At 43.5% G+C, this 22,005-nt stretch overlaps 1 long non-coding RNA gene across 1 annotated transcript; it reads left to right on the top strand.

The window, feature by feature from the left end:
• Window positions 1–628: 628 nt before the first annotated feature.
• On the top strand, window positions 629–17,317 carry LOC123499737. Its single transcript, XR_006673075.1, has 3 exons — window positions 629–780; window positions 14,373–14,409; window positions 17,038–17,317. It is a non-coding gene; the product is annotated as an uncharacterized LOC123499737 (long non-coding RNA).
• The last annotated feature ends 4,688 nt before the right edge of the window (window positions 17,318–22,005 follow it).

A 22,005-nucleotide genomic window follows, 5' to 3' on the forward strand; every position in this document is an offset into this window, starting at 1 on the left:
CTACTGGTGAATTATTATTATTACTATTATTATTATTATTACTACTACTATTATTATTATTGTTATTATTATTATTATTACTATTCTTCTTCTTTTTCTTCTTCTTCTTCTTCTTCTTCTTCTTCTTATTTCTTCTTCTCCTTCTTCTATTTTAATACTAGTACTACTAATCACCTGCTATTATTTGTATGAATATAATTAGTAGTGGTACAATTATTTTGAATAGGAGGAAGTGTGTGACTACTACTACTACTACTACTACTACTACTACTACTACTACTACTACTACTACTACTACTACTACCAGGAATAGAAAGTTTATTCTGAATTATATGTTCGGTAGTTCGGTGCTTCTGTTTGTGTGTATGTAGTGTGTTTCGGTGCTTCGAACATGAGTGCATTGTTTGGTGAGTTCTGAAGTGGCTTGCTTTCGTAGTGTTGACGATCTTGGTGGGTATAATCTAGCGGAGAGGGATAGGAAGAAGGAGAAGGAAAAAGGAAGAAGGAAGAAGGAAGAAGGAAGAAGAAGGAAGGAGGAGAAGGAAGAAGGAAGAAGGCAGGAGGGAGGAGGGATAAAGCAGAAGGCAGAAAAGAAAAGAGACAAGAGACAAAACACAACAGGAGAGAGAGAGAGAGAGAGAGAGAGAGAGAGAGAGAGAGAGAGAGAGAGAGAGAGGGGTGAGGAGTAAGTTATCATGACACGAGCACTACCATTCCTCCTCCTTCCTTACCTTCCTCATCTCTTTACCTGGCGACTCGACCCTTCACGCCCACACACAGGTGAGGAACGGGTCATGAGTGTTAATTAGGCAGGTGGTAGAGGAAGGTGTGATGGCCAGGGTGGAGTGGGACGCAGGGAAGGCAAGGAAAGGAGGAGGAGGAGGAGGAGGAGGAGGAGGAGGAGGAGGAGGGCAGTGAGTCGAGATCCCCGCATTTGATAACCCTTTGTCACACCTCAACACGATGACGCAAGTAAACCTTTTGATTTTATCTATATTATTTCTCTCTCTCTCTCTCTCTCTCTCTCTCTCTCTCTCTCTCTCTCTCTCTCTCTCTCTCTGTCGGTATTTAATTGATTTTACTTCTCGTTCAGCATTTTTTCCCCCTAGCCAGTGTTCACCATTAATTGCCGTGTGCTCAAACGTTTAATTTATTACCTGTGTTTCGTTCGCTTGTCAAGTTCTGATAAAGGTTGGGCAAATTATTCACCACTGCTCCTTGACCTTAAGTGATAACTGGTGGAAAAAGAGTTAAAATAGAAGCATCATGCCCTTTGGAGCTGAGCAGAGTCAAGGATAGACAGTGAGCCTTTTCAGCCTTTTCTCCTCTTTCAATACCTTTTAGGGAAGGATCAGGGGCGGCTTATACAACACGTGATCACTCAAGTTATCACGTAACAGACACCACTATGGGCCCATCTCTTTATTGTCTTGCTGGTCCTGGGTTCTCTCTCTCTCTCTCTCTCTCTCTCTCTGGAAAAAAAAAATTCTATCATAAAAACCTTCCAACGTGTGTGTGTGTGTGTGTGTGTGTGTGTGTGTGTGTGTGTGTGTGTGTGTGTGTGTGTGTGTGGTCCTGGGTGGGATTACCAAGAAGCAAGTTGACTTTTGAGATATGACTCGCCAAGCACTCACGACTTGCCTGCCTCTCCCTGTTTCTACTTTCCTCCTTCTACCTCCCTCCCTCCCTCCCTCCCTCCCTCTCTGCCACTCTCCACCACTCCCGGCCTCCCGAGGTGTGCTCACGGGGGCGGTGTGAAGCCCAGGTAGGCGGGAGGGAGACAGGTGGGAGGGAGGGAAGACGGGGAAAGAGAAGAGGAAGATGTAACGATAACACCAGGAATTATGCCTCGGAATCCGACATCCTCCTCCTCCTCCTCCTCCTCCCCTCCTCCTCCTCCTCCTCCCCCGAGTCCCCCATCCCGTGACCCGCTCGCTCACTAAGGTTTGTCTGGCGGCGAAGGTGTAATCTCGTCGTTCCTAAAGGCTGGGCGTGACCTCCCCACCTGTTTATGAACCCGATTTCCCTGTTTCTCCTTCTGCAGTGTGGACTCGGAGCGTGTATTCCACTGCCTCAAAGTATGTTACTGTTTCTTCAATTTCTTTTTCCTCCATTGCCTCGTTTGTAGTTAAGCCACGTGATAATCAAGTGCCACGTCTTTTACAGTAATGGGTATTGGCCAAGTGATGGTCCTGCTGTTAGCGCTGTGAGGGGTGAAGGAGACGCGAGGGGCCGGGGAGGGCTTGGGTACTGGTGGTGGTTGGGGGGTGTGTGCTGCCATCTGTTGTATTGCTGCGTAATGACCCGTATCACGGCGGCCTTAAGTAGCGGGAGTGCGTGATGTGGTGGGAGGAAACAGAAGACAATTACCGCTAGTCACGAAAGAGGCCGATTCTTTCGCTCGCTTCTTGCTAGAATTGAAAACGAAATGCATAGAAAGAAATAAAAGACAGTGGGAAAAAAACAATGCAGAGAAGTGGTTTGCCTCATCTTTATTTATTTAGTGGTTTAAATTAATGCAGTGTCATTAGCATACGGAATATAAATGGATTACATAATTTTTTTTTACCTTTTAATTAGGCATGACCTGCGTAGTAAATTAGACGTCAACGTGTAAGAGAGAGAGAGAGAGAGAGAGAGAGAGAGAGAGAGAGAGAGAGAGAGAGAGAGTTTATAAACAATATTTCCCTTTCTCATATCTATCTCATTTTTACCCTTCCGTAGAATGGGAAACAATATACAGATAGATAAACAAACATGCATACTGACGACACACACACACACACACACACACACACACACACACACACACACACACACACACACACACACACACACACACACACACACACACACACACACACACACACACACACACACACACACACACACACACTTAACATACATACTTTCTGTTTCCATAAGAAGAACTATAGATAAGAAAGACGCGTGCTATTTCTGACCTCAGCACCCTTATATACTCTCTCTCTCTCTCTCTCTCTCTCTCTCTCTCTCTCTCTCTCTCTCTCTCTCTCTCCTTCCTTAAATTCCTGTTCTAAACATGTTGTGTCCTCGATTGTCTCTTGTTAACCTTACCAAGCTTGTCGTGTTATCAGTAAAGGTTTGATTAGTTTGTGTCTGGGCGCCGCGATACGATCTGGGTGGCGATGGTGGTGGTCAAGGTGCGTTCAGGTGAGGTGCCAATCAGCAGGTGACAAATTGCTTCAGGTAAACTCCAATTAGCTTGTAGTTTTCTTTTCTGCCTTTGACTCTCTCTCTCTCTCTCTCTCTCTCTCTCTCTCTCTCTCTCTCTCTCTCTCTCTCTCTCTCTCTCTCTCTCTCTCTCTCTCTCTCTCTCTCTCTCTCTCTCTCTCTCTCTCTCTCTCTCCTTGTGTTGGTAGTTTTCTAATGTTTTTTTTTTCATTTTTGTGTTTGTTTCTCGTCGTCATTTTTTTATCATCATCATCATCATTATCTCTTCGTCTTTTTAGTATATCATCGTCATCGTCATCATCATCATCATCATCATCATCATCATCATCATCATCATCCCTTCGTCTTTATCATTATCATCTTGTTCTTGTTCTTCTTTTTCTTCTTAAATTTCTTGTTCCTTTTCTTCTTGTTGCTTTCTTCTTCTTCTTCTAACCCTTTTCCTCCTTCACTTATTATTATTATTATTATTATTATTATTATTATTATTATTATTATTATTATTATTATTTTGTTTTTACTTGTTTATCTTTCCTTGTAATTAGTGTTTGTGCTTCATTATTTTCATGTTTGTAATTGTTTTCCCCTTGTGTTAGTTTGGCTGGGACTTTCACTTCAAATCTATACACGTGTTACTCTTGTTATCTCCTCTTATCTGTATACAAACATGGGCCACTTAAACTTTATTGCCTGGCCTTAAACGTTTGCCCTAAGATAAACTAATAAACGAACGTGTAGATAAGGAAGCACGGTGGAGGGTGGAGAAAAAAAGAAATGCAACAAAAGAACACGATGAAAGGATATGGGAGATTTTTTTTTTTGTAGAGAGAGAGAGAGAGAGAGAGAGAGAGAGAGAGAGAGAGAGAGAGAGAGAGAGAGCTTAAACTACAATAACAGTAATCAAAACACATAAACACACACACACACACACACACACACACACACACACACACACACACACACACACACACACACACACACACAGGAACCTTGCTATAGCCATAAATAGTAATTATCATGTGTGTGTGTGTGTGTGTGTGTGTGTGTGTGTGTGTGTGTGTGTGTGTGTGTGTGTGTGTTCACCGCAGCATCTCTGACAACCTGTAATATTAAAAGCAAGAGAGAAAGAAAACAAAGAAAATGTGTGAAGAATAGAACAAAAAGTATAGGTTTGTTGTAGCACCTCTCTACTATTGCCAGTGTGTGTGTGTGTGTGTGTGTGTGTGTGTGTGTGTGTGTGTGTGTGTGTGTGTGTGTATTGTATGTTGTGTGAAAATTCGAGTTTTCATTTCGTTGTTCACTTCAGGAAATAAAGGCGTATGTACCTGCAAGAGAGAGAGAGAGAGAGAGAGAGAGAGAGAGAGAGAGAGAGAGAGAGAGAGAGAGAGAGAGAGAGTAGTGGTTAGCACGCTTGACTCACAATCGAGAGGGCCGGGTTCGAGTCCCGGGAAGCGGCGAGGCAAATGGGCAAGCCCAACTCGTTGGGCAAGCCTCTTAATGTATGGCCCCTGTTCACCTAGCAGTAAATAACTAACTCGTTGGGCAAGTCCCTCTTAATGTGGTGGCCCTGTTCACCTAGCAGTAAATAGGTACGGGATGTAACTCGAGGGGTTATGGCCTCGCTGTCCCGGTGTGTGGAGTGTGTTGTGGTCTCAGTCCTACCCGAAGATCGGTCTATGAGCTCTGAGCTCGCTCCGTAATGGGGAAGACTGGCTGGGTGACCAGCAGACGAGAGAGAGAGAGAGAGAGAGAGAGAGAGAGAGAGAGAGAGAGAGAGAGAGAGAGAGAGAGAGAGAGTCCACAAGGAATAACTATTACTGGTGTAAGACTGTACTCGTTTAGTGTTAGTGGTAGATGTATTATTACTAATAGTAGTGATCATGATACTACTACTACTAAATAATAATAATAATATTTCTACTACTACTACTACTACTACTACTACTACTACTACTACTACTACTACTACTACTACTACTACTACTAGCAATAATAACAATAATAATAATGCTAATAATAATGATAATAATAATCGACTTTTTTGTATATGGTATGCAGTGTTATATAGATGCTGGAACCATACCATTTCATTAATTAATTTGGGAAGTGGAAAATTGCGTGCACAAGTGTGTGTGTGTGTGTGTGTGTGTGTGTGTGTGTGTGTGTGTGTGTGTGTGTGTGTGTGTGTGTGTGTGTGTGTGTGTGTGTGTGTACTTGGCAACACCAATGCTCCGGCGCGTGTGAGGTCTGGGTAATATGGGAAAGTCTTGCCTGAACTAAATCTGCAATCCTACCCATGCAGCCTTGTGCAGAAAACAGGAGAGAAGGGAAAACGATCAGGGAACTTTCACTTAACCTCACTTAGCTCCTAATAATCGAAGCTCTCGTTTCCTGGTAACACGCTCACAATGATCACGAATCCTTCATGACCCGGTGCAATATAACAGCGCCACCTTGCCACCGCCGAACCAATCCTGTCTTGATTACCACCTGCACCAGTATTAGCAGGATAACTATCACGATGTTGGTTCTAGTGGCACCGATTTAGTGATTCCATTTAGCAACATCCCCAAGTAAAGCCTTTCCAATTTCAAACTGAGTGAATTTATGGAAAGGTAACATGATATTCGATGTTCACTTATCACAGGTGTCCTCACGAACCTGCACAGTAAGACGTTTGGGATAGTTAATGATGTCGAGATTATATAAATTGAAATCGTTGAAGCTGCTGGTTGGGTTGAAGGCATGTTGCTTTCATTGGAGGTAATATATATGCTGGTTCGAGCCTCCTATCTCTTAAGTTCTCCCTGCCTTTTAGAAGACTGCCACACGTAACCTGACCTCACCAAGGCAAGGCAGCTTAATCTAACATTACTGAAGGCCTAGAAGAACAGCCTCTTTGTTGAGCGTCGCGCCACTCTGTATCTTTGAATGCGGCTTTGTGTGTCAAGGAAAGCACGTGGAGGAGTGTGGCCATGCAGTGTGATACAGATATCTTCGTTAATGCATTTGTCTGGGGCTGGTACTGTGGCTCGGGTAACTGAGAGAGAGAGAGAGAGAGAGAGAGAGAGAGAGAGAGAGAGAGAGAGAGAGAGAGAGAGAGAGAGAGAGAGGACTTATACTTTCATACATACACATATACAGACATACACAGACCGATCCAAAAAAAAAGTAAAATAGGCGTGCATGAACATTTAAGCAGGTAGAAACAGAGAGAGAGAGAGAGAGAGAGAGAGAGAGAGAGAGAGAGAGAGAGAGAGAGAGAGAGAGAGAGCAGTATAGGCACGGGCACGTATCATGAAGTCGTTGCATCCGTCGCCAGTCATTACATTCATGGTGTCGATCATCACGGGACGACCTATCACGATTCCCGGTCTACTGGTCATTGGAAATCCCCCTTCCCTTCCCTTCCCCTTCCCCCCGTTCTTTCCTCTCCCCCATCTCTCCCTTCCACAGCCTCTCCTCTTCGCCCTCCTCTCCTCCCTCCTGTCAGTGCGCAGAACAAAGGAAAATTGAGTGAAATCCAGAATTCCTCTTGATGAGTTTGTCCTTTCACGGGCGACTCGGAGGCATTCAGATAACCCCGATAGATAACACTTACTCCCGCCACACTGCTGCACCTCCACCATTAAATGTCTGGCGGTTTACACGTCTAGAAATGATTTGTTTTTATTTGGATTATAGTTTCCGGGTGCATGTTAGGTCACACATATATACTTGCACGCGCACACACTCATACACACATACACGCACACGGACACGCAGACACGGCACGGACATGCAGATACGGACACACACACACACACACACATATACATACACACATACGCACCTATATACCTATGTGTAATAAAATGTATATGTGTGTTTTGTTTCGAAGATTGATTTTTTAATGTTCTGTAAAGATTTTCCTTCTTTTCACTTCTCATAAGCTCTTTTTATTATTGACTTAAGATGTTTCCTTTTGATGCAATTCAGTGTCTGTTTTTTCTTAGAAGTTTCCCCTCTTTTCACTTCCCTTGTACTTTTTTTTATTATTTTTATTATTGTTTTCTTAAAATGTTTACTTTTGATACAATTCAGTACCTAAGCTTTTTTTTTTTTTTCTTCTTTTAAACGTTCCGGAAAATTTCACTTCTCCTGTCCTAAGGTTTCAGGAAATGACTTTTGTTGTCTCTTTCCTTCCGCGTGAGACACACAAATGTTGTATTCATGGAGGCGTTGTGCGGACATGAGTTAACATTAGCGGATTATACACGACCATTAATAACTGCATGCAAGAGTAACCATAGCCAATCCTTTGCTTTCCTTTCCCTCACACAAGACATGCTTACTAAATTCCCTGAAATGTGTTGTGCATTGTAATTTTCCCAGATCGTAATTACACACCGTTTATAACTGTAAGCAAGAGCGTACCCATAACGACCAATTATATAACCCCCCCACCCCCCCACGGCCATGATGTCATCCTCCCATCTCACCATCTGACCTAACCTGACCTCTCCTACTCTCCTTCAGCCTTGACCCCTCTCATGACCCCCTCCATTCCCCCAGTAACCTTGACCCCCTGGCACCCCATAACTCCCTGGTCAGCTCAGGAGAAAGCTGGGCCAGGCGTGTAATGTGCCCAGCATGACTCTGTGCACACACACACACACACACACACACACACACACACACACACACACACACACACACACACACACACACACACACACACACACACACACACACACACACACACACACTTCAAAGCATTTAAAGAGACAGGCAGGGAGAAAGACAAACAAAACACACAGAAACAGAGACGGAAGAAACAGGTAAATACAGACAGGCGGACAGACAGACAGATAGACAGACAGACAAGGAGGGCAGGAAGTGAAATAGGCAGCCAGACAGACAGACAGACAGACAAACAGACAACCAGACAAGCAAGCAACCCAGAAAGCCTGCTTGTAAGTCAGCTACCCAGCAGAACATAAAGCCAATCAACCAGCTTGCCATACACACACACACACACACACACACACACACACACACACACACACACACACACACACACACACACACACACACACACACACACACACACACGATTCCTATTACATTGCCTCACTCAATCGTGCCAGCGCCCACGTGTATGTACGTATCAGTTTAGCCACGCACACTTAGCGCTGCACGTAATAAATATTGCACATTACATAAATTAACTTACACACACATTTGTACACAGCGACACAACACGTACACACACAGCGGGGATAGCATCACTAACATTGGTAAACACACACACACACACACACACACACACACACACACACACACACACACACACACACACACACACACACACACACACACACACAGTAAAGTAAAGAGAGAGAGAGAGAGAGAGAGAGAGAGAGAGAGAGAGAGAGAGAGAGAGAGAGAGAGAGAGAATGTGAATATCGCAAATGAAAAGTAAGCATGCACGCAGCACATCTCTCTCTCTCTCTCTCTCTCTCTCTCTCTCTCGACACACGCACACACTCTCACGAAGCTAAACAAAGCCAGCAGCATGCCAACACGAACGCACCTTCGAGACAACAATAACGGATGACTTGCTGAAATCCGGATTTACAAGAACATCAACACAGGTACTTAAGGAAGAGATGGGAGACAGGGCGGCTCTGGGGAGGGGCAGGAGGATTTACAGAGAGGGAAGAGAGGGAGAGAAGCGAGGGGGAGGGAGGGAAAGGAGAGAAATGGATGGACAGACAGACAGATGAGGAGTTGAGATGATATGAGAGGAAGAACGAGGAGATTGTGAAGAATGAGAGGTATGTAAGGTTATAATTCTCTCTCTCTCTCTCTCTCTCTCTCTCTCTCTCTCTCTCTCTCTCTCTCTCTCTCTCTCTCTCTCTCTCTCTCTCTCTCTCTCTCTCTCTCTCTCTCTCTCTCTCTCTGGTTAGATCTTTTTTCTCCTATTTAAAGAACAATTGTTATATTTTTCCTTGTCTTCTATCTTCTCTTATCTCGATGCTCAGTTCTTTATCTCCCCCTCATTAATTAATTTCTGTACCACTGCTTCATTTTTTTTCCTCCTCCTCCTCCTCCTCCTCCTCCTCCTCCTCCTCCTCCTCCTCCTCCTCCTCCTCCTCCTCCTCCTCTTATCGCACACTTGTTCATGATACCCTATGCCTGTAAATTACACACACACACACACACACACACACACACACACACACACACACACACACACACACACACACACACACACACACACACACACACACACACACACACACACACACACACACACACACACACACACACACATATTAAGTTGGTCGACTAAGGAAAGCACACACGTAGACAAGGCTAACCGCATTCCCTTCATGATTTATTGTGCCTCCGACTACGCATGGGAAAGGAAGGAGGTGGAGGAGAGGGAAGGAGAGAAGGAAGGAAGGGAGGGAAAAAGACGAAAAAGAGAGGAAAAGGAGAAGAAAGAAGCCGAGGTGGTAGTGAGGGAGTAAGAAGCAGAAAAGGGAATGGTTAGCAGTTTTTATTTTTCATTTCTTGTTTTGTTATGTTAGGAGTCTTAACCACTTTTTATCCATCTTCTGTTCACCTCTTATCCTTCTCTAATCCAGCTTTTATCTATCTCTTATCCACCTTTTATTCATCTCCTATTCACCTCTTATCTATCTCCTATTCACCTCTTATCCTTCTCTAATCCAGCTCTTATCCATTTTATCCATCTCTTTCTTATCCACCTCTCATCCATCTCTTATTCCTCTTATCCATCTGTGAACTCTTCGCTAATAAATATTCTTCGTATATTTTTTTTCTTCCCGACGAAAATAGCAATGATTTATCTTGCTTTGTTTTCAAGGTGTGTTTTTTTGTGTGTGCTTTGTTTTCTTCTTTTGATCTTGTTGTTGATGAGTGTGTTGTTGAGTAATGGCGGTGGTAGGGGCAGCAAAACAAATGTAACAGGTAGTATAGTAGTAGTAGTAGTAGTAGTAGTAGTAGTAGTAGTAGTAGTAGTAGTAGCAGCAGCAGTATTAGTATGTTGTTTACAAGGGACAGTGGCTGCTCCATTAAGTTGACATCTTGATTAATTTTTTTACAAGCAGCAGTAAAAGTCTAACTCGTTTTCTTATCTGGGCAGCAAATATTTCTTTTACCGCAGACCCTTGAAATAAATCTTGCGGCGAGCGGACCCAGAGCCTGCAGGTCAAGGAATTCAGATGTCTTCAGGTGGAGTTCCTTAAAGTAATGGAGCGTTATTGAGTGTAATCGGCGGATGCATCTTACGAATAACCTCCATAATTACCGAATCACGTTTTAATTAAGCGTAACCATTACATGTCAGGTGCTCTAATTAAATACCAATACATATCACTTGTAAAATGGAAACATATACAAAAGTAGCCGGGAGTTGCCTCAATATCGCGTCATTAAGGTTCGTGCTGCACATTTTACGTATTGATCACCTGCATTACCTCAACTCAAGGCCGTAATTAACCTTATTAGTTAATTTCCACTGCCTATTACCTGCCTGATCCCGCCAACCCTTTCTCCTTTTCCTTTCTCCTCCGTGCCTTCCTTCGTCCGTGAGTTCTTTCTTCTTCTTCTTCTTTTTTTTTTTACTTGCTTTTCTCTTTCTTTTCTTTTTCCTTTCGTTTTTTTTCTTGTCATCGTTCTCGGTCTTGTCTCAGTAACTCCTCTTTATCTCGCTTTATTTTCTTTCTCCTTCTCTTCTTTTTCCTCTTCCTTCTCTTCATCCTCCTCCTCCTCCCTTTCGTCCTCCTCCTCCCCTTCGTCCTCCTCCCCTTCGTCCTCCTCCTCCCCTCCTCCTCCTCCTCCTCCTCCTCCTCCTCCTCCTCCTCCTCCTCCTCCTCCTCCTCCTCCTCCTCCTCCTCCTCCTCCTCCTCCTCCTCCTCCTCCTTCTCCTCCTCCTCCTCAACTCCGATATGACCAAAGGAATCTTACTGTAACACTCTCCATTATGTGGGTTTTAATAATTTGCTGCTGCTGCTGCTGCTGTATAAACGCTCACGCACGCGCGCGCACACACACACACACACACACACACACACACACACACACACACACACACACACACACACACACACACACGGGTTCGAATCCCGGCGCGGCGAGGCAAATGGGCAAGCCTCTTAATGTGTAGCCCCTGTTCACCTAGCAGTAAATAGGTACGAGATGTAACTCGAGGGGTTGTGGCCTCGCTTTCTCGGTGTATGGAGTGTGTTGTGGTCTCAGTCCTACCCGAAGATCGGTCTATGAGCTCTGAGCTCGCTCCGTAATGGGGAAGACTGGCTGGATGACCAGCAGGCGACCGAGGTGAAAAAAGGGTGAATTACACACACACACACACACACACACACACACACACACACACACACACACACACACACACACACACACACACACACACACACACACACACACACACACACACTGGCCTTTGGAATAGTAGTGGGTTCGATTATTCATTCATTAGGTTAGTGGTGGGCAGCATGAGGCGCGGTGGCATGCGGCATTAGTGTTAATCCGTCAATAATTTTAGTGCCATTGTGCGAAGAAAGGCTGCGAATTATGACCTTAAGGAAGATATAGGAGGAGAAAGAGAAGAGGGCGAAGGAGGAGAAGAAGAAGTAGGAGTTGTAGAGGGAGTAGGAAAAGGAGAAGGAAAAGCAGATGGAGAAGCAGGAGGAGGAGGAGAAAAAGGAAAGCAGACGATGGAAGAGTCGGAGGAAGAGGAGGAGGAGGAGGAGAAGGGGAGAGAGATGAAGAGAAATAGAACACAGTGGAAAACAAACAAAAACAGGCATTTTTAACTCTGCTAGCCTGTTTAATAGCAAAAAAAAAAAAAACTAAAAAGTAAGAGAAAGAGGAGTAGAAGGAAGAAAAGAAGTGAAGGAAAGGATTTAAACGTCTTGAGAGAGAGAGAGAGAGAGAGAGAGAGAGAGAGAGAGAGAGAGAGAGAGAGAGAGAGAGAGAGAGAGAGAGAGAGAGAGAATCTGTGTGTATGTGTATGCGCTTAACGAGAGAGAGAAGGGGGCCGAAGACGGAGAGCTGGGTAGATAAACGAAAAATAGACAGAGGCAGGAGGGCAGGATGTTGCTTGAAACGTAATGAGAAGGTACTGGGGAGACTTGACCCGCCACTATTTGGAGATGAACGGCAGTTTGATGAGGGAGTGGGAAGGGGAGAAGGGAGTGAGAGAGGAGTGGGGAGAAGGGGAGGGGTGTGGAGTGGGGATCGAGGCAAGGAAAGAGTGGGAGGTGAGTGGGGAGTGAAGGGCGTGGTTAAATGGGGAGATGAAGTGTGTGTGTGTGTGTGTGTGTGTGTGTGTGTGTGTGTGTGTGTGTGTGTGTGTGTGTGTGTGTGTAGGACTCAGTCAAGATGTGGGAGGATAAACGAGGCTGTGCAAGGAAAGGTTTGGAAATAATATTATGAAGGTCGATTTTGACTTTTGAAAACAGACTGAGTGAGCGAGTAAGTGAGTGAGTGTATGAATATGTGTGTGTGTGTGTGTGTGTGTGTGTGTGTGTGTGTGTGTGTGTGTGTGTGTGTGTGTGTGTGTGTGTGTGTCGGTGTGTTCGGTGTAAATAAATCAGTGAACAGAAGTGACCATAAACCTGCTGAACTTTCACGTTTATATTGCTTCAAGAGTTTTTTTCCCACTTTAGTTGCCTTTTTCCCCCTCCACCAACATTTTTCGCCCTACTTCCACCCTTCTGATGTTCTGCCTTTACCCTCCTTTGTCATCTCCCCCTTTCCTATATTTCCTCACTTCCAAAGGGTCAACGATCCTATCAAACACGAAATTCTTAGTGTCTTTATAAAAATGGCAGAAATATAGTACTGAGAGAGAGAGAGAGAGAGAGAGAGAGAGAGAGAGAGAGAGAGAGAGTCGCTTAAGAAAAATTCGTCCATTAGCTGTGAAATTATGACTTTGCTTGGAATAAAGGCGCCGCTCAAGTTACTTTAGTGATCACTCTCTTTATATTTCGTTCGCCTTCCCTTGCTCCTTTTCATATCCTTCCCTTACTTCTCTCTCTCTCTCTCTCTCTCTCTCTCTCTCTCTCTCTCTCTCTCTCTCTCTCTCTCTCTCTCTCTCTCTCATTCTTTCTTTCTTTCTTTCTTTCTTTCTTTCTTTCTTTCTTTCTTTCTTTCTTTCTTTCTTTCTTTCTTTCTTTCTTTCTCTCTCTCTCTCTCTCTCTCTCTCTCTCTCTCTCTCTCTCTCTCTCTCTCTCTCTCTCTCTCTCTCTCTCTCTCTCTCTCTCTCTCTCTCTCTCTCTCTCTCTCTCTCTCTCTCTCTTCCATTAATAAATCACAACTAATTTTTAAAGTATTGTTTTGCTTTCTTGTTTAGCTTCTTTTTCTTTCTTTTCTCTTTCTCTCTTTTTCTCTCTCTCTTCTCCCTCCCGGTGTGGTTGTTAATGCAGTTGTTCTTTTTGTTCTATGAGTTGAAGAGTGACGTTTATTGCCGCTGAAAGTAATGGTGCTCGCCTTATCTGTGCGTGTGTCTATGCTTCTTGATAAGTTGATTGCCTCGTGTTATAGATTTGCTGATTTTTATCTTCCTATCTGCGTCTCTATCTATATGTATTTGTGTATATTGATGTGTATCTCTCTGTCTGTGTGTCTGTTTGTGTGTCTGTGTGTCTGGCTGTCTTGATCTGTAGCTCTATTTTGGTTTGTATTGTACGTCCATTTTTTTTTTTTATATTCTTTTGTGTTGTTTATCTTTTATTTATTAGTTTGTTGTAGTTTTCTGTCATTTTATCTAGTTATTTATCTATTTCTATCCATTTATCTATCTATGTATCAATCTCTCTCTCTCTCTCTCTCTCTCTCTCTCTCTCTCTCTCTCTCTCTCTCTCTCTCTCTCTCTCTCTCTCTCTCTCTCTCTCTCTCTCTCTCTCTCTCTCTCTCTCTCTCGATCACTTCTCAATATCTATTCATATATTTATTCTCCATCTAGCTGTGTATCATGAGTATTTCTTTTTATCCTATTGTCTTTCTGTCTATACAAGTTATGTCTCTGTGTGTACTATAATAAGCTGAATATATGTAATTTTTGTTGTCGGTATAATTTCTGTTAGTTTTCTCATGGATATTCTCTATTTTTTTTTTTTCAGGTAAGGCACGTCAATCATGGATCCCTTATATATTCAGGTATGTCTCAGAATGTTGTTGTTGTTGTTGTCGTCATTGTTGTTGTTGTTGTTGTTGTTGTTGTTGTTGTTGTTGTTGTTGTTGTTGTTGTTGCCCTTGTTTCCATTTCCTGACGTGTAATATCCGCCTGCAGGGTTCACTTGTTCCGTAAATCATGGCGAGAGAACCGGCTAAGGCGCCTTTGTGTGAGTCACCTGCAGGGGCGGGACTGGATTTGACTTTTCCGACGCTCCTCACCACCCGCCGGCGTTTCCTTTGATTTATTTGTTTATTCGCTCATTATTTAAGTTTATCATATGCACAGGTCGGGGGAGGAGGGGGGGGGGGGGGCAGGGGCAGGGGCAGGGGCAGGGGCAGGGGCAGGGCAGGGCAGGGCAGGGCAGGTCAGGGCCTTGCATGCGATGAATTGGGGGGAAGAAAGAAAAAAAAATAGCGAGATTCGTTGTTCCATATTGGTCAAGAATAAGAAAGAAATAGTTTGTTCGTGTTCATAATACACTTCCCTGTTTTATTATTTACTGTGTCGCTCCATAAAGAGAAAAGAGGAAAACTGCCCTTGTGTTCGAAATTCGCTTGCATCACTCGCTTCACTTACCTCTTTCTCACAGACACAGTATAGGCGGGCCGAGGGATGGAAAATAAAGGATAAAAGAGATGCTTGCTGATGCTGCTTCATAGAGATAACAAAGAATATTGAACCGTCAATATCAATTTAGCTCTTGACTGGACCTGTTGCTTCCCACCTGAAGGGGATGAAGTTACAGGAGATTCGGAATAGGAGGATGAAAGCAGATCATTGAGGGAGATAACCGCGTCAAGTTATTAGGAAAAGTGTTGCCTCAGAAAGTTTGACAGGAAAGGCGTGACAGTCCTGTGCCGCGGGAGGAAGGGAGGGAGGGAGGGAGGGAGGTGGGGAGACGCTCGTAAGAAGTTGAATAGAGCAACAACCCTGATAATAGCGGCAGAATGTCTACGAGGATTAGAATTGCATGAGAGGACACATTTTTACCTTGAGATTTGTGTACCATTAGATAATTTTAGTGACATTAGAAAGAGTCTATGGAGGGCAAAAGATTAATGGCCACAGTCTTCACTATTTCAATCCTTCACATAAATTTCTGAAACTGCATAGAGTCATCAAATAGTAAGCAGAATGAATCTGGAAACGCGTCATGGTACTCAAGGGGTTAAGGAGAAAAGTGATCATACATACAAGAAGTTAGAGGGAATAAAGGAAATAGAATAACGGAGAGATGCAATGTAAGACCAGCGTGTGGAGGATTGGAAATAATGTGAGGAGATAATCTGATGAGGCTAATCGTCTTTTTGAGGGTACCATGTTTAATAATGTGTGTGTGTGTGTGTGTGTGTGTGTGTGTGTGTGTGTGTGTGTGTGTGTGTGTGTGTGTGTGTGTGTGTGTGTGTGTGTATCTCCACCTATACATTACAGCCACGCTCCTTATTTGGAAAGACAAGGCTCGTAAGGATCAGTTAGACTCACTCGTGCCTAGTCTTCCCGAAGCCGCTGCGATTACTCTGGTTAATAGATAAAATCGATCACAGGAAATGCTGGAATACTGCTTTGATATTAGACTTATCCCCGACATGAGATCTAACACACGACTTGCTTCCCGCCTTTGTTGCTCTCCGTTGTATCGCTTCTCTGTTTTCTTGTAGTTTTAATTTTGTGGACAGAAACATTTCAGAAGGGAGGTTTTCAATACATTTATCCTCTTTTTTTTCTTGCCTCCCGCCTTTGTTGCTCTCTGTGATATCGCTTCTCTATTATCTTGTAATTTTGATTTTGGGACAGAAACATTTTAGAAGGCAAGTCTTTTTTTTGGGCCAACTCTCTCGGACCTGTAAGAGGACTGGAAGCTAAGTGGGTCTTTATTTTTCGTTCTGTGTTGCTCTAGGTTAGTCATTCCCTCTTATATAAAAAAAAATATATCAACGGCAGACCGAAAACCACTGTAATCTCTTTTATGTAAGGGGAAAACTGGCAAAGGGCAGCAAACACGATTGAACTAAAGGTACACTTATCAAGATGAGTTATTTTCCACGAGATGTTATTGGGATGCAGAGAAGAGCTGTTGACTAAACGTTGGAAATGCAGCAACGAACATCTTTGCTCTGTAATGTCTCGTAAATGATGAGTCTAGCGGGTGTTGTGATGGCATTAGTTTTATGCTACCTCGCTGTGTTCCTGATACTGTATAAAAAGTTTTGTAAGTGACTGAAACGCTCATACAAGTTGCCTTTTAACCCCTTCAAACGCATTTTTACCTTGAGTTTTGAGTATGATTAGACGATTTTATTTACATTAGGAAGGGTCTATGGAGCTCAGAAGATTAGTGGCCAGAGTCTTCATTATTTTAATTCCTACATGAGTTTCTGAAGCTGTATGAAATCACCTAATAGTAACCAGAATAAATGTGAAGGCGTGTCATGGTACTGAAGGGGTTAATGTGACTGTTGTAGCGTGATACATCTTCCCATGCACTCGTCTAAACGAAATGATTGACGGATATAATTTTTATTCATGGCGTCACAAAAAAAGCAATGTTATGCTACAGTGCCGCAGAAATAAAGTGCTGGCCACTTATTACTGTTCTGCTTCTTTAACAGAGAACGTATCACCACAGAGAGCAGCATGGTTAGCGGTGTGGTTGTACTGTGCCGTAATGTGTCTGACTGCCGTGTGATCAGTACTTCTGTGCCGGAATGGCCTCGAGGAAGATGGAAGAGAGTGAGTCATGCAATTATTAACGACACACGATGGTATGTTTGGTGTAAGAAGACTATTGAGGCTGCGATGCATTCCTCTTTTTTGCAAGCTACTCAAAACGTATATTCATTTTGCAATTCATTTATCTGTCTATCATTTTTATATTTATTACATTTTAAACCTTTTGTGTATGTGTATATAAGCAACTTTCCTATTTGTTCTAATAAATTAACTTTTTAAAATCCTTAACTATTTCAGATCACCTGCTAAGACTGATAACATTCTTATAAATACACAAAGAAATACTCAGAGTGACAAACATCCTCCTCTTCATAAGATAATCACAGACTCTTTGCTCGCCGATGTGTTAATTCTTTCCCCTCGAGAGTAAGTCATTCACTCCGCTCCGTTATCCTGTGCACTTGTAAAAATCGGGAGTGATGGCTTCTCCTCCTCTGCATTTCCCTCTTAGTATGACTTCAACATTTTCAAAAGTGGAGTAACTCAGAGCACCTTGAGATCCGAATTGACTCCTTCTCTGGGTTTCTTTCAAGCATTTTTCGTCTTCTTGGTGTAGCGCATAACGATCCATCATTGGTAGACATATATCCGGTCTTATGACTCTTCCTATACCCTTTGTGTAACTGGAGAAAGGGAAGAAAGTCAGCCTCCCCTGGTTATTTATCTAGGTTACTAAGCGTGCAGAAGGATAAGAAAAATAGAAGGTTAAGGAGGAGGGAAAGCACAATGCACGGAATGAGTAGGAGGAAGAGGAAAAAAAATAGTGGAGAGGGAAAATGTCGTAAGATAAAGTTGAGAGAGAGAGAGAGAGAGAGAGAGAGAGAGAGAGAGAGAGAGAGAGAGAGAGAGAGAGAGAGAGAGAGAGAGAGAGAGAGCAGGCAGGCAGGCAGGCAGACAGACAGACAGACAGACAGACAGACAGACAGACACACACACACACACACACACACACACACACACACACACACACACACACACACACACACACACACACACACACACACACACACACACACACACACACACACACACAGAGAGAGAGAGAGAGAGAGAGAGAGAGAGAGAGAGAGAGAGAGAGAGAGAGAGAGAGAGAGAGAGAGAGAGAGAGATATCATTACTCACCCTAGATACCAATCACCTCGATCACTATCATTTACCGTTCTCGATGTGGGGTTTTCATCACAATTCAGGCCACATAACCACGCATTAACGCCTGCATTACTAACTGATGGCCGCAGCGAAATGATGAGTGGGGAGACCAAGAGAGACGAGATGAAGGGACGAGACGCAGCCTATAATATGAGAAGACCATCTGTGTATCATTTCTACGTTTCTACCTTACCTGTATGTCTTTTTAACTCCTTCAGTACATTTTTTGTCAAGAATTTTGTGTGCCATTAAACGATTTTATTTATATTAGGAATGGTCTATGGAGTTGTGAAGATTAATAACCAGAGTTTTCACTATTTTAATCCCCACTTAAGTTTCTGAAGCTGTAGAAAATGGCTGGTACTGAAAAGGTTAACCTATAATGTCCTATCTACATACAAAACAACTTCTTACTTTTATACCTGTCAATCACGTTAACTTAAAGCTCCTAACTAACTCATACTTACCTAACCAATCTAATTACATACTTGCCTGCCTCTTTACTACAGTCTGTCTACGCTAAAGTGGCTCCTGGGTCTCGGTTTGAGTAGTGTCATAGGGAATACGTGGCTGTCAGATCTTAAGGAAAACCATGAGCTATCCTTGTAATTGTAATAAGTGCGTTGATGAACAGAAAACAAATATTATCCACATTAAATCAATTACGTTTTCAATAAGCTACATGTTTTAAAATCCAGGAGCCATCTTAGAGTAGACAGACTAAACCTACATACAGGACAGAGTGGAGGGAGTGTGGAAGGAACCGGGCGAGATGAGAGGAAGGAACAAGGGAAATATGAGCCTTCTCCATTCCGACTTTGTTTACTTCTTGCGAAACTGAGGTGATGATGGTGAGCTTGGTTGATGAGCACTTGATAAGGAGGTGGGGAGAGAGAGAGAGAGAGAGAGAGAGAGAGAGAGAGAGAGAGAGAGAGAGAGAGAGGAGAGGAGGGAGGGAAGGGGTAAGGGAAGGAAAAAAAGGGAGGTTTGCATGCAGGAAAGGGAAATAGAACGAAATTTTGGATGGCGAAATTGTGTGTGTGTGTGTGTGTGTGTGTGTGTGTGTGTGTGTGTGTGTGTGTGTGTGTGTGTGTGTGAGAGAGAGAGAGAGAGAGAGAGAGAGAGAGAGAGAGAGAGAGAGAGAGAGAGAGAGAGAGAGTGAGTGAGTGTGGACCAGGAAGCATGATTTACAAGGAATGGATTTGCTGACACACGATACCGTAACTATAGACACCAAAATGTATATGAAGTATTTTCACTAATTATCGTAAGCTTAAATCTACTAACTACTACTACTACTACTACTACTACTACTACTACTACTGCTACTACTACTAACTGCTACTGCTACTGCATACTACCACTGCTACTGCCACTGCACACTGCCACCACCACCACCACCACCACACCACCACTACCACTAACACCACTACTGCACCACCACCACCACCACCACCACCACCACCACCACTGCCACCACACACCACCACCACCACCACCACCACCACCACCACCACCACCACCACCACCACCACCACCACCACCACCACCACCACCACCACCACCACCACCACCACCACCACCACCACCACCACCACCACCACCAACTGCAACAACACCACCACCACCACCACCACCACCACCACCACCACCACCACCACCACCACCACCACCACCACTAATACTAACAACCACCACCACCACCACCACCACCACCACCACTACCACCACCACTGTTGCTACCACTAATAATAGTAATAATAATAATAATAATAATAATAATAATAATAATAATAATAATAATAATAATAATAATAGAAATAGTTACAATAATAGTAAAAATAATAGTAATAATGCTTAGAATTTACTGGTGAATATATTAAGGAACATGAAACCACAAGTACAAGTACCTACCTACTCTTCACACACACACACACACACACACACACACACACACACACACACACACACACACACACACACACACACACACACAGACACACAAACTCCACATATTAAACGGACACAAATCCTTCGAAGCATTCATTTAATTCAATCGGCGAATCTCCTCCCTGTGGTCGGAGCCTCATTTATTGATCAAAGCTTAAACAAGAACAATTCCTCGTCTTCCTAACCAGGCGGGCGTGCGGGCGGGTCATTGGTTTTGGTTCAGTCTGTATCACGCGATATATTCCTGCCAATAAGCGAATCGTAGACAACCCGGAGTGAGGTAGAGTCCAAGAGTGCACACCTTTTGCCTCATTAGCATACCTGGGCGGGTCCCGTGCTCTGTGTGTGTGTGTGTGTGTGTGTGTGTGTGTGTGTGTGTGTGTGTGTGTGTGTAAAAGTGTGCGCTGGGTTAGTCAGGTATGTGATTAGTCAGGTATGTGATTAAGGTGTTTCGTTCTATGTGTGTGTGTGTGTGTGTGTTGTTGATAAGAGGAAAGATGTTGGTTTTTGTCATTTTGTTCAGTTGTGAGGTAAAGGATTAATTGGTTGGTATTATTATAGTTAACTTGTGAGTCTCTCTCTCTCTCTCTCTCTCTCTCTCTCTCTCTCTCTCTCTCTCTCTCTCTCTCTCTCTCTCTCTCTCTCTCTCTCTCTCTCTCTCTCTCTCTCTCTCTCTCTCTCTCTCTCTCTCTCTCTCTCTCTCTCTCATCTCTCCCTTCATTAACCCTCATTAACTTATTAACTCACAATCTCCAACCTTCCCTCTATAACTCTTCTCCACTCCATTGCGCCTCATTCACTGCCTTCCCTCATTCATGTACTGTTCTTCAACCTCGAAATTCCCTCACCACCTTCACTCATTTCTTATCCATCCTATCCACTCGCTTGCCCTCGTTTCATTTTCTCCCTGTAACCTTGTTCTTCATCAGCCTTTTCACCAACCTTTACACACATACCTTTTCTCCTCTCTCTCTTTCTCCTCCTCCTCCTCCTCCTCCTCCTCCTCCTCCTCCTCCTCCTCCTCCTCCTCATTTATCAGTCTAAAAACAACCTCTCGACTATTTCAAGCCATTTCATCTTGCAGGATAATGTGATGGGCTCCATTTTCCATTTCCTTCCCTCCCCATCATTCAGTTTGCTCTTTAAATGGGGAATGGGGGGAGATTGAAGATCGACGTGAAGGGGAGGAAGAGAGAAAGGTAGGGTGGAATGGGGAGCACGTGGGGGTGGTGAATGGGTCGGTTGGTAGGTTGGTGGGGGGTTAAGTAGATGAGTGTTGGGTGGAATGGGAGAATAGCGGGAAATGCCATACGGGAAGGGAACGTGTGGCGATGCGAATAGGAGAAAGGGAAGGGGATAAATAGATGGATTGATCGATACATGAATGGATGAAGGCAGTACTTTAAGAGACTCGTGGATACCAAATGGCAAAGGATGTGGATGTCTTGGCTGGGCTCTTTTTGGTTTGCATTAATTGAGAAAAAAACTGGTTACATTATAGAGGAAGAGAAAGGGTATAATGTACTGCTTCCATGGTGGGTATCTTGAGAAGGGCAGGGTATAAACAGCTGTTGGTATGAAAATGTACTTTGAATATGCCGTCTATAGATCGAATTTCTCTCGCAGTGAACAGATGGATAGCTAGATAGAAACGTGGAATAGATTGAAGGGTGTAAAGGTGTAGCTATCAGATCAGTGGACGAATGGATGGACACGGCACACATTGAAGGATCTTACATGTGATGATA

The sequence above is a fragment of the Portunus trituberculatus genome, chromosome 50 (assembly GCF_017591435.1).
Source record: "Portunus trituberculatus isolate SZX2019 chromosome 50, ASM1759143v1, whole genome shotgun sequence".
Classification (NCBI taxonomy): Eukaryota; Metazoa; Arthropoda; class Malacostraca; order Decapoda; family Portunidae; genus Portunus; species Portunus trituberculatus.